The sequence below is a fragment of the Rhopilema esculentum genome, chromosome 5 (genome assembly GCF_057945365.1).
Source record: "Rhopilema esculentum isolate cy_ngs chromosome 5, ASM5794536v1, whole genome shotgun sequence".
NCBI classification, from domain to species: Eukaryota; Metazoa; Cnidaria; class Scyphozoa; order Rhizostomeae; family Rhizostomatidae; genus Rhopilema; species Rhopilema esculentum.
In genome coordinates, this window is record NC_142819.1 from 10359409 (window position 1) to 10374025 (window position 14617).

Here is a 14617-nt window from a genome sequence, read left to right on the forward strand (position 1 = left end):
GAGAAGCCACTACCACCTTAGAAACAGTTAATTAATGAAAATCCCAAAAACTCTTAATACCTTTAAAGTAAAGATCAAACAATGGAAGGATAATTGCTACTGCAGGCTGTGTAGAACCTTTGTAGCACAGGTCGGGTTCTTGACAGAATTAGCTAACATGATTATTTTCAACTATTTATCTAAGTAAATCCTAGGTTTTTAATTTATTTCTCTAAATAGCTTTTATATCACTGTATAATATTATCATTTTATTTCTATAAATAGTAGGCTTTAATTAGCTTATCTTTTAGCTACTACTGTAAAAAACGCCTACTGTAAATAAATGAATTATATATTATATTATGATAGCTGGTATGATTCGAAAGTTTTACATATAGTTAGCTTGATAGGTGTGGTCATGAAAATTTTTAAAAGGCAACACCCAAATCTTTAAAAATCTTGAATGTGTGCAGCGATAAAATTCCTCAAAATGAACCCTGTAGCACTCTACCCTAATCGAAATCTAAAGAATCCACAAGAAATACTCATTGACGTTGTCCCAAGAAAGAGATATCAGCCTAAAATATTAATATCAGCTGACTTTATACGTAGATAATGCTCTTGCATTGTTATCAGTTTCTCCATTTTTATGGCCATCAAGAGTTGCAGCATCAGAAATTGCTGCACAGCTTGACATTTGTTGCAACCGTATACCGCATCAACATTTGATCGGATCGTGCAATGCGATTCTAGAAGGTCATCAAGAATTTTTTTAAAGCTATTGCAGACACTCTGCACATCTTGGCAAAAGTTTTTGGAAGTGTTTTGGTCCAAACTGAAAAGACCATCAAAAAGGAATTGTCCAAAGGCTGATAGGCAGTCGTGATTTCATCATGTTTTTGAAAGAGACATTCATCATGATGACAAAGATTTCATCATATTGACGAAGAAAAAGCAAACGAGATGGACTTTTCTGCATTTTATGGATTATTGTAGTTATTGTTATTTTCATTAATGTTCATTTAATGGTTTCTATATTGTTAAACTCTTTTATACGATTTTCAAGGTAGTAGCTGTTTTCACATAACATCCCTTTAGTTTAGTTTAACAGTGCATCTTAAATGATCTGAAAAACACGAGACATAATCGAACTCAAAAGATTCGGGCACTAGCAGTAAGACGAAATAAACTTTTTTATCTTGGCAAGTAAGATGAGAAAACCACAAACGCGATTTATCTGCACATTTATATTAAGTACAAAAGGTTTATTGTCTAATTCAAGAAAAAGTGAAATAAAATGAATTCAAATGAAGAAAAATGTTATATAGGGATGATATCTTACATGAGCTGAAGGAAAGTTCTTTGAAAATAAATTTGTGTTCTACTTGTTTGTAAATAAATGTGTTACTCTAAATTCTTATTTTTTATGTTTTGAAGGTTTCAATTTTTGGCAGTTATTGGAATCTTCAGTTACTTTTATGTTATAGTCAATTTTTTAATCGCTTTGAGCAGCCTAAGATAAGTATGTATCTGGAGCAAAGGCTAAATTCTATGTCCTCTTAGGTAGATTGGACGTATTTCTATTAAGATAAAACATGCTTAAACTAAGAACAGGAGGATGAATTGCCTGGGTTTACTGTTTTTTGGAGTTTTTTGAGGGACTAAGCCCCATCAATGCACCCTGTCCCCGATTTCCATGGTCTCTAAATTTTTTCTCCATGAAGTGTTGTAGACTTTGCCAGGACGATTTATAAAAAACTTCAAACATTTTCTAATGATCTTTTATTCAAGAAAAATAAGAAGCATTTAGCATGATTGTACCCCAACTGAAGAAATACAGCTACTTGTTTGGAAACAAGCCCGTAGCCAGGTCTATTGAGTAAGGGTGGCAAAATCCTTATGTCCAATACAGGCGAGGTTTAAAAGGAGGTCTTTTATAGGAGTTGGGAGGGGGTAGAGTTGGTGGGAACAAAGAAACACTAGGGGAATATACGCTTGTTAATGCATAAAACAAGCACTCTTCAAAGTCCGTATGTGTTGACTTGCAGCCAGCCGTAACTGCAACTTATAAAAAATAATAAAATTCTGCGAATATCTGCATGCGTTCTCTATGCTGTCACTAAATCTATGTTCGCGAGCTCACTTTATTCTTTTGGTGGCATTTCACATCTTTTACTGACGGAGAGTGCTTGGTACAGGCAAAATCATCCAACATTCTTGGCACAAAGGCCCTACTTCGCTTAACAATGCTGACCACAGTGCATTTGATAACTATTTCAGTTATCAACAAGCATTTTTACGCATTAAACTTCAGTCAAGTTTATGCATCGTTCTCTAAGGTCCTCCCTAACTGCTTTAACTACAAGCAGCGCTGTGACAAGTTTCGAATTGGAAGATTGAAGTTGCTTCACGATTTTGTTTCTTCGCTTTAGAATGCCTATCAGCATGCAATTTGCAAAAAATGAGTATCAAATGAATTGTCCTCCTCCTCTTCTAGCTGATGCAACAACCCTTTGGCCAATGACCTTAATTTTGAGATTATTTCCAGCTCTTGTTTTTGTAATATCTTATAAATCCGTAGGCTAACTCTAATACGTGTTTTCTAACGTGAACGCCTATATATTACAGTACATTGTCCCCTAAATTGTTATTTTATTAATTTGTGACTTTGAAATGCCCTCACCACCGTGCCGTTTTTTGTTAGACACGTCCAAGTAGCGTTAAGTTTTTGCTAAGCAGCAAAGTTTTTTTAGCATCCGGCACTATTTTGTGTCCTACAGTCCTACATGGATAATAAAGAGGCCCAAATAAGCAATTTTCCTTCCACAAATATTAGCTTGACTCAAATTTTTACCAAAATTACAATGAAAAGGACGAAGAAACTAATAAAAAAAATTTAGAGGCAATATTCTCAGGGCGGCATTGCCACCCCATGCCACCCCTTGGCTACGGGACTATTTGGGAACAGCTTTTTCAAAGATAATAAGGATAAAAAAAAGGATGAAAGCCAAACGCGTCAGGTAATGATACGGTGTTCAATGTTTTTTTAACATATGTTGTTTGTGTCATTACATTTAACTTATTTTTTGTTTGTGCTATTGAGCCTAAAATATCATTAATTAGCCAGATGAACAATGAAATATAACATAAGCAGGGATGTAGTCGTAAAATTTTAACAAGGGGGGCTCTATGAAGTTTCTAAGTTGTTCTTGTCATGTAATCATTTAAATTATAACATGGTAAGGGTTGATATTTTTCCGAACATTGTTTAAGCAGCCAGGTACATTGACTGTGTTCAGCGTCAGCTGAGATGAGAGCATCAAATCTATGGGGAAGAGTGCAGGGGTGAGGAGAGGGGAGGGGGACTTTATTGCAAGTGAGAAGGCAAATGCTTTTTTTGCTCAGGGGTTCAGTGAAAGCCACCACCATAGTTGGCGGCGAGTTAACAAAACCGAGGCGATTTTATCAGCTAATGAACTGTGCTACTAAAAATGTCATGCAGAACTGTTATTCAGTGGACTTGGAAAGCATTCTTATATTCTTATTTAGTTTGCAGATATAGAAAAATCAATTTTGAAATAAAGACAACTTTAAGAACACCCAGAGCCTAAAATTATCCAAAGAATAAGAGCATGCAGTGCTCTTATTAAAAGGGTGTAGCGCGTGAAATTTCAAAAGTAGACAAAACAGAGTCAAATAATAGCACCGTTTGTTGATTCAGGCATTTCTTAAAAACCAACTGTCTATATAAAACTGCAACTAAACATACTCAGTAAAAAATCATTCAAGAAATTTCTATCTATTTATGTCAAACTTTCCGTACATTTTCATGCATATAAAGCTTGCAATGCCTTTAAATCTTTCAGTTGTTTCTCTTTTCCTTTTCTGGTTTAGTTGTCAATGGCTGACCATTGGTGGAGTAACAATTCTTCACTTCTTCACAGCTCTCTTTGCATTATATGTGTAAAATTTGCTACTGATACATAATTGTAAAACTTCTGACACCATTCGTTGTATGAGCGGCTGACCGAGCGAATAAACGACACGTTTTGACACACAAAATCAATTCCTTTTATTCCATCCAAAGCTAAGACGTTCTTTTATACAATATTGAAACTTGGGTACTAAACAGCCTTCCACAAGCACTGTTACGCCATTAAATTATATATATAATATGAAACGAAACCTCGAGTGCTTTCGCAAGCCGCTCGGGTTGAATGCCATCAGCCTTTCATAGCCTTTCAATCCATGACCGTTCTGTGTGTGTGTGTGTGTGCGAGTGAGTGTCTACAAGTTTGATAGCAGTGGCCTTCCGCAAACACTACGCTTCTCTCTAACTAACTCTGTTTCTCCTTACTCTACTTTATATAACAGCATTACAATATAGCAAACTATCATCAATAATTGCCGGTGTTATTGTCGGTATCTATCGTGCAATACGTAAATGAACTAGTAGGAGGTGTTAGGTATATTAGGATACGCGGGGGAACTTTATAGGGTAAAAGGGCATGTAAAATATTACTATACCGGAAAACATGAAAAACTAACACGCGAAAAACTAATATATCCTAAACAAAGAGAAGCATGAACAATTATAAGCATAAACGCAAGACTGACCTAAAATGAAATAAGTACCTATATTACATATGATTCTTGGCTGTATCCATGCACAAACAATGAGGGGGGGGGGGGCTGAGTCCCCCACTTTTTTCTAAAATTTGAACAAGGGGGCTGCGCCCCCTGAGCACCCCAACCACTACCTCCCTGAACAAGTCGAGAAACTACTTTCAGGGTAAAAATATCCTGTGTTCCAGACCTCCAGACCATCACATTTTATGTCTTGAATTTCTACCCGCTACTGAAAGTTTGTGATACCAAAATCTCATGTTCGTGTAAAGCTCTTCAAATTTCTCTTGGTCTTGTTAACATCAACAATAGAATTCTCTATTTTAAATCCAAATGGATTTAATAATAAGACAAAAGTTCTTAATGAAATATTCAAATCTATAGCAAAGACTGTTCTGACTGATCTAACCTCCTAAATCGGCACCCTTTCATTTTCTTTTCGGTAATTATAAATTGGCTTTGATCCAAAAGCTTTTGTTTACATTTGCACCCCCGTCGCTGATTATGATTTATGAAGATTCAGTTTCAAGAGCTTCCATCATGTACTGGGTACCTTGCAAATACCATTAATGTCATATTTCTGAAGAACTTGTCTGACTAGAGAGGATAGCCTTAATTTTGATTTGATTTCAACTGCAATTTGTATCCACAGGACTAACTTTTTTAAACTGCAGCAGCTTATTTTGTCTCAAGACCTATGTTGTAGTGATTTGGCAGTTTCCATTGGAATTAAACTGTTTACTTATGAAAAATCATTTTTCGGAAAAATCTTATACCTACTTGCCTAAAGCTAAATTACTTACTGTATACCTCTGATTTAATGAGAAATGAAATGAAAAATGAGGCAATTCAACAAGATCTTTTTAATTTTTACCTTGTAAAGCAATCTATAAAAAGTCATTCTAGATTCGTACATATCCCTGCATGACACAGCAAATGTTGTCCTGCAGATCGACACAAATTAATTTTTCCTTGAAAATAATCTTTGAATTTATAGTTTCATACGGTTAAACAACAAAATAAACTATTTTTAAAGAGCAGAGACGGATTTAAGCGGCAAGGATTGAAGGTTAGATCACAATTGGATTTTGGTGCCACACCCTTCAGGTGACTGGAGATAGATGGACACGCCCATAGTAAAAATTCAGATTTTAACTTAAAAGTAAAGAAGATAAGAAGATAGATGAAGTATATTTTTGCATCATTTTGTTGCTACTGAATACCATAAAATGCATTTTACCGAATCAAAGCAAAATTTACCGACGGACACCAAATAATTATAGGAGATGTTGCACACCCTACACCCCCCGTTAAATCCGACCCTCCCTACTAAAGACTTTTCCAAATAACACATTGGTGCGTTTTATGTGGAACAACCCCGAGAGTCATGACATGTACACGTAATACATCAAGAACAGTTTCAGCGAGGGGACACTTGTATCGGAATGTGAACATATTACCACTGCTTTACTGTCGTATTCTTGCGCAAATCTTACGGAGAATCAAATATTCACTGTTGTTGTGTTTAAGCTGGTTTCAAACAAGTGTCTTCCGCCATTTTGACATCTTAATAAGTAGTTTTCTATCATTGAAGTTAGGAAATCAGTGACTGGATACCATGTAAACACCGATGGTGAAGGTGAAACATTGTCAACCAATTCATATGAACTGCAGTGTTATTGTGATCTAATGCTGAGAGTCCTAAAGCCGCGTGGATAAAAAGGAAACACAAATCCTGCTGAGCTACTACACTGATTTTAGTGGTAGGTTCCTTTTGTATAACATTGTTAACGTAGTCCTCCCACTGTCATCCAGATCGCGCGCTAAAATTTGAAGGTCTTTGAGATGATCATGTTTATTTTTAACAACATGCTATGAAAATCTGCTTTTTGAAATCAAAATTTTATTAGTTTTGACATATCTGTCACGTTCGGATCTTGTTAGGGATGAAATTATTCAGCTAAGATGCCGAATAATTTTGCAGACAGATTAGTAAAATGGTGGCTTTAGTAAAGCCTTTTATGTACATCTGCCATCAATTAGATTTACTGACTTCTCATAAATAATTATTTCCAACTTTCTACGTTCTACTGCTTGATTTTAAATCAAGTTGAAAGGCGATCAGAAATTATCAAATCTATTCATCGCCTTCTGATTCCCAAACTCACAAGTTGCAATAAACTATTTCATCACTTCATAATTTTGCCTGAAGCGAAAATTTATGTAACAATGAAAACATCATGCGTATTTAAAAGGCAGCTTCAACATTATTCTTGTTTCGATTGTTTGTATTGGGCAAAGCTATTTTATATTTTTTTCTCAATTTTTGCACTATTGTTTTCGTGTCGTGGGGCTTACGTGTTTGCATGGCGGAACAACAAACGGTTTTTTAAGATGTGAGAAGAATTTGCCTTAGACCAAAGACCATGGACCTAGGACTAAGTGTAACTTTAGTGTTGCTTAGTTATTCAAATATATTGAAAATGAATAGAATTTTAAAGATAAATGTATATTATAAAACGAGTAGGATTATTTTACGGAACTAGGGTCCAAGTAGATTTAGCAGTGCTTTAACAGACGTGATTTATTTCAGTCAATTCATTATTAATAAATTTTTGATTTTCTGTTAAGATTCCAGATAAAACATCATCTTCTTCTGAACTTTAAGAACTATATATATGTAAATCAATTTTTTATACCTTAACATTTCTTTTTTTGAAAGGCAGCAAAGTAGAATTTGTTCCAGCCGCAATGTTTCAAATATTTTGCTTTGTTATATTATTACATTTAAAATCATCAAGTAGAATGTTTAACATCATAAAATAATCAAAATGATCATTAACATTTACTAGTTTTAGAATCCATAAAATTCTTGCTCCTCATCCGTTTCAACATTCGCAGGGATGTGCCCTCCAATTAAGAGAATGCAAGGTGCAACCCTTCCATTTGGGAGTAAAAATGCTTTTGGCAGATATTTTTCTTTGGTGGCTGGAGAATTTTGAAGTTTTTATTAGATTTTTGGTAAAAGTGCAATTATTCGAATTAAGAGAACAGGTGCTCCAAATATTATGTAATATTTTGTCTATAAGATGACAAAGACATTTTTGAGGCCTCAAAAATGAATTAATAGGACATTCAATGTTACCATATATGAGACGCATCCTCAAACAAACCCAATGATAATTCAAAAAAGGTTTGTCGCATACACAACAAAATACAGTAGATAGTTCGTTACAGTGGTGATACTAATTCAGTTTTTAAAAATAAATTAGATATTTGAATTTTAACAGATTTCTTTATAATATTTAGAAACAGGCATGAATTTCTCTAAAAAAAACTATAAAAGGAAGGTCCCCCTAGGTTGTGTTTAAATGGTAATTGCATTGTTTTGAATTTAACACATAAGAATGGTAACAGTCAAAATGCAAATAGCAATCAGCAAATAGAAGAATTTGCGATTCAATTTATCTTTGTTTTTCTTTTTCTGCTTTGATATCTTCTTTTTCTCTGCAGTTAATTTTAAAATGTGTTCTGTAGACAGTTATTGGTCTTGAAGAGAGTACTGAAATAGGAAATGCTTTTATCTAATCATTAGGTCATTTTTAGTGTTTTATTAACTTTTGTATTAGCTATTCTTTATTTATTTTTCTTCTCCATTTTTTATGCTGCTATGCTAAGATTATTCTAAATATTGCAAGGCCCTTCCTTTTTTGTGTTGACCTTTAAACAGACAAAATTATGGAACCTAGTTATAAAAAACCTTAAGAATATTGCCTTGGATTTTCTCCCATTAAAATCTATTTGAGGCAGTCTGTTTCATAAGCAAAATGCCATGTGCGCCACAAACCACACACCTACCTGAATCCATTTGTGTGATGCACACTTCTAACAATAATGCCATTTTTCAACCTTGTTTAAGCTATCCTGGCGAAACCTCTTGGATCTTAATAACCATGTGCTAATAGTGCCTAATTAGTGGCTCTTGTTTTCCTGCATTTTTCAATGTATATTTCAACACTGCGCTGAATCTCTTCTCTCTCTTCAACTGACCAATTCTTGTTGTTTATACTAATACTCAGAAGCAATTCCATACGAATACTTCCCATTCTTAGCCTCCTATCTGAGACACAATGCATAGAGTGCTGAATGCCCTTTCTACAGTAGAGTTGGAACCGCTGATTGAAATTATTATTTCAGCACTTAAGCATAAATTTGGATATTCGTTCACATGTCGTGTGCCCTATAATCTCTGTTTTTCCATAAGACATGGACGTTTTCAGTTCAATCTTTTTTCTTTTCGAATTCACCACGCGAAGAAAAGACGGCTTTCTTACTCACAAAACAGAAATGGTCTTTAAGAAAAAGTTAATGAACTGTACACACATGAACGAGAGGCTGGCAACGACCACACATGAACGGTGTGCAAAAGAACGGAAACAAGGTCACATACCTGTCACCATTTATCAAAACTGTCAACATTGGCAGAAATATTATTGCCTAATAAGATTACATACCATTAAGATAAAACACTACCCACATTGTCAAATTCATCATGCAGCACAAATAGTAACAGAAAATTGTTTCATGTGTGCAGTTTATCGCACTCATTATTAACTCCATGGGTGTGTGGGTGCGTGCGCATGCAATCGCAAGGAATAATAATAGGCCTGCCTATTACATCTCTAACTTAGCCTGGTAAGTATGTGATCTGAATTTCATTATGATCAGCTCTTTAAGCCAGTGGCCCCTGAAGAAAACCTACATGTTTTTCTGGCCCGGCACTCAAAATACTTAATAACCCCTGATATTTGTATAGTTTAAATACTGGTAAAATGCTTTTTTTTGCAATACATTTTTTTTGATTTTGGGGTATTTTATTTCAAAGCATCAGAGTCCTGAGATATTTAGTTCAAGGTATTTGAATTAGTTATATAAAATATTTTTTTGGTTTATAAACCCTTGAACACCAAGTGCAAAATTTTTGAAGTTTATATGCAGTAACATAAGATGCCTTGCTTGTGTATCTAGTAGATCCGGAAGCAATTCTGTTAATGTTCAGTCATTTTTGATATATATTTGCTGTTCTGCAGTCCATTGTCTGTTAATTTGTAAAGTGCTTAGTGTTCAAGCAATGTAGCCTTTTCTCTGTGTGACACTTATTAGGTGAAAAAGCTATATATTGGTGATAATCAAAGATGAAAGCTATGTTGAATTGTTTAAAGAAAATATTCATTTTTTTGTTTGTTTCTGAAAATGGCTGTGACCAAGATAATAGTAGAAAATGAATAATTGTGATGCATTTATTAATTTTTAGTGATGTAAATATATATTTACCTATCTTTTGTTCAATAGAAGTTGCACATTAATTCATGAATTGAATCTCTGAGCCAGATGTAGTATTTAGGGGACCAGATAATTTATTTGTTATACAACAAGGTTAACTCATTGGGGGTTTGTTAATTTGTGATTCAACTGCAATTATGCATTTATATGTTTGGCTTGATATTTTTACATTAAATAGAATCATGTTTATTTACATTAAAAAGCCAGTATAGATAACAATTTGTGAGACATTATCTCTAAGTTTGGCAACATTGCACTGCATCTTATTACTATGTTTAAATGCATAGTTGTCTAACCTTTTTTAGTTGTGTTTACATTCTGTTTCTTGTCCATTAGTGTCAGTTAAGCTCCACCTTTTTTAAGGACATTGAGAAAAATTTTACTTACTTACTAACTAACTTACTAACTTACTTACTTACTTATTTACTTGTCTTCTGATATCATTTTTTCATCAAACTACTTAACGACTTGTGTACAAGAGTTAAGGGGAAATATGGTTAATGTTTAGTTAACAAGATTGATACTAACATGGACTTATTCTCCATCAATAGAATTCTGAAGTGATGATGACAAAAAATATATTTTAGGAATTTTTCAATTTTGACCATCTAGTCCAAAAAACCTTTATGAGATACTTCTAGATCTGCAGTATCAACTGAATGTGTTATACAAATTGGCAGAGATATTGTCACATTAGCACAAGTTCTTTTCCCATCAAATCACTGTAATTTGGTTTTGGTCCATAACTTTATGAACCAGGCCAGAATAACAGTAATCCTTGAACAAACCTGAAATCTTTCGGTGGCTATATCACACCCAGTTTCGAGCATAATTAACCGATTCCGTGTACAGAGTGCTTTTCACCATGTTCTTTCAGATTATGTAGTAAAAATTGAAAAGATTCTAAAATAGATTTTTGATGACGTCACATTTCGGTACTCTATTGATGTAAATTTGGACGCAATAGACGAAAAACGTTTGCCATTTTTTTAATTCATGTGACCTTGTTTTTTTGTATTCCCCCTCGACAGGCTCGAGCTGTGGCATTCTGCTGGGTCATTTTGAATTCCTCTGTTGTCTGTTTGTCATGATTTGTCACTATGTAAAGGTACAAGGCGATAGGCAGGATAATCTTACATCCAATAACCTTTAGTCAACATGAGGCTGGAGGAACCAATGGCAAATGATTGTACGCCTTTTCGATGTCTTCTGATATCAGTTTTTCTATCAAATGACTTAACGACTGGTGTACCAGAGTTATGGGGATTATGTAAGAAAAGCGGTCTTTGTTGGTAATATTGGATATTAGAGTTGAAGAAAGAATCGCTTAACAAGAATTTTATCTTAATAGAATAAGATTGGATAATTCCAAGGAGTATGACCCAGCGAATTTCGACTTGACAAATACAGACAAGAATTATGCTTGCAACCAAAGGAAGTCTTCGTTTGATTGTGTATCTGTGGATATGTATCTTTGAATACTTTTAGATATTTTCAATTTGTGTTGTCTCTAAACAAGAATGGAGGCGACGTAGCCGGCTCAAAGCACGAGACATTCTACAAACAGCATTTTACTTGAGTTTTGTTATCGCATACCACTCAGTCTTATTTGCTGTTTTCGTTTGAAATGGGCGGTCCTCTTTTTGGCCTTCGCCTTTGGATGTGGGTAAGGAAAAAGCTTATGGAAAGTTTTGTCATTGCTTGAATTATAATAGTTTTTTTAAATTTTGAATGTTCAGTGACAAGTAATACCTATGGATTGTTGTTCGTGTTGATAGGTATTTTGCTGGTTTCACTAAGTTTATCGTCGTTTTTGCGGTCATTTCCTGCGAAACACTACCTCTCCATGCTTGCTAAGTTAGCTGAATGGTTGGGACTTCGGCGATAACACTAAAGTCATGACAAAATGAAACAAAAGTCCTTTGATTTTGATTCGGCATTTCTTATCTTTGTTTGAATATGTTACCACCGTTGGGTGTGGTTACCGAGGGGTTTTTTACCCTCGAATAATTTGCAACTGGATTCTTCTATGTTGTATTGTCTCTGAAGAATCCAGTTTGGTGTTTGATGTGGTCATATCACCGTCGTCCACAATCATTTTATCACTGCATCGGTTACGTACCTAACCCATTTTTTTTTGGTTGAAGCCTGTTTTTCACATCTTTGTATACTGATCATCGACACGTTATTCTCCAGCGATACACGTTGAAAGCCGAGAAACAGAGCCACCCATCATTTATTTCTTTTTTATTTATAAGTCAGCTCAAGGAATGGCTCGATCGGACCATATGAATAAGGGTTACTTAGCAGCCAAGGTGGAGAAGTGCTCCATAGCCCTTATAACTGCCGATAACCCTTTAATGTACCCAGTCACTCCTCCACTTCTTAGGTCACTTCCACTTAAGCCTACCTAGTGTCTTTGAATTTCATTAAGCAAAATTGAATCTATTCAATTCACTGAAAACGTGTGGACAATGGTCGACTGTACCATTTAATGTTTCATTTTAATTACAAGAAATTAGATTGAAATTGGAAATAATGACAAGAAATTAAAAAGTTTAATAAAGTAAAAAGTCAAAGTACCAAAGCGGAAGCAAATGGATAGAATTATAGATCTTTACCTCCAACACAAGGAAAGTTTTCAAGTTTAAGTAAGAGTCTCCCAGATATGTTAATAGGCGGTTTTTACCAAATGAGTCTACTGAAGAAACTAGAGTATCCAAGTTGGTTGAATTGTCGTTCATTTAATCCTTTGCAGTCTCTTTCTTCAAGGGGAAGCATGACCTGGTCATGTTGTCTTTAAATATCACTAAGTAACAATGCTATATCAAAACTATCTATAATTACTGTTTCTTATGCTTGCAAGCAAATTAATTTTTACATTCTTGATTTATGAATTAATTATAATGTAGGAGGAGCAATAACTGAAAATCTTAACGTACAAAAAGAAATATATTTTGAGCTGATTACATTTTCAAGTTCTCCATCAAACTCCTCTGTATTAGTTTCTGATGAAATGAAACTTTTCTCTTTTAGGAGGCCGAGATTGATATCTTCTTGCAAGTTTTGTGTGAGTCGTGATTTTTCTTTCATTTCCTTTACTTCAATAAAGCAACTTTAACAAGGAGCCTTGTTGTTGTTTTAACTTTAGATACATCCCCTGCGTGTGTGTCAGCTACGGCTGTACACAAAGATTTGACCAAAACTTCAAGTCCTGTTTCCTGTCTATTGTTAGTGAAAGAATAAGTTGAAGGCAAATGTAATTGGTCAATACGACCTATCAGTCAACGAACTACCAATCAATTAGAGAGTTGCAATTTGGCCTATTGAAACCTTCACTTCCTTCAAGTCAAGATATAATTATGTCGATTCCACACAATCGATCTGTGTCCAGATTATTTCCTTATATGGATGTAACTCTTGCAATTCAATAGATTAGCATTAGCCACTTTTGTGTCTTTTGTCATATTATTCAGTGAGACAAAATCTTCTGAAGGTAACTTTTAATAACCCGGCCCTCTCGTGACCTAGGTAGTTGTTAAGATAAACCAAATTCTATACTGGAATTTTCGTTTCTCTTTTCTCAAATACAGTTTGCCTTGTTTCTTCAGATTTTTGTCTCCCTGGCCTCCGATCGTGGTTTACTTATATTAACTTTTAACTTTTCCATAAAATTGTTTTCTTCCATTGCTACGTTTTCAAAGTGTTCTGGAATTAAGGGATTTCTGGCTACATGTTGTTATTCAAAACGCTTATATTTTCTCTTCAAGCTTCTTACTTCCTTTCAGTTTCTCATCACGGGCAATTCACTTCCCTGCCATTTTCTATTCCCTCATTTTGCTTTCCTTTCTTATCTTTGCCTTTCTTTTATCGTTTCTTTCATGATACCTTTCATCGTACCTCTCATCATACCTTTTATCGTGCCTTTCATCATACTTTTCATCGTACCTTTCATCGTACCTTTTATCGTTCCTTTCATCGTACCTCTCATTCTACCTTTCATCGTACCTTTCATCGTACCTTTTATCGTACCTTTCATCGTACCTCTCATTGTACCTTTCATCATACCTTTCATCGTACCTTTCATTGTACCTTTCATCGTACCTTTTATCGTGCCTTTCATCATACCTTTTATCGTACCTTTCATCGTACCTTTAATCGTACCTTTCATCGTACCTCTCATTGTACCTGTCATCGTACCTTTCATCGTACCTTTCATCGTACCTTTTATCGTACCTCTCATTGTACCTTTCATCGTACCTTTTATCGTACCTCTCATTGTACCTTTCATCATACCTTTCATCGTATCTCTCATTGTACCTTTCATCATACCTTTCATCGTACCTCTCATTGTACCTTTCATCGTACCTCTCATTGTACCTTTCATCGTACCTTTCATCGTACCTTTTACCGCACCTTTCATCATACCTTTCATCGTACCTCTCATTGTACCTTTCATCATACCTTTCATCGTATCTCTCATCGTACCTTTCATCGTACCTCTCATTGTACCTTTCATCGTACCTTTCATTTATCGTACCTTTCATCGTACCTCTCATCGTACCTCTCATTGTACCTTTCATCGTACCTTTTATCGTACCTTTCATCGTACCTCTCATTGTACCTTTCATCGTACCTTTCATTTATCGTACCTTTCATCGTATCTCTC

At 34.8% G+C, this 14617-nt stretch overlaps 1 protein-coding gene across 3 annotated transcripts in view; it reads left to right on the forward strand.

The window, feature by feature from the left end:
- Nucleotides 1–6001: 6001 nt before the first annotated feature.
- Nucleotides 6002–14617, forward strand: part of LOC135689402 (uncharacterized) — a 37690-nt gene continuing 29074 nt past the window's right edge. The window contains exons 1-2 of one of the 3 annotated variants that reach the window (XM_065206610.2): nt 6002–6368; nt 12985–13018. The gene's annotated coding sequence lies outside the window, so the exon portion shown is untranslated. Of the gene's footprint in view, nt 6369–10350; nt 11615–12984; nt 13019–14617 lie in introns of those variants that run through there. The other 2 variants (XM_065206611.2, XM_065206612.2) reach the window with 2 other exon arrangements.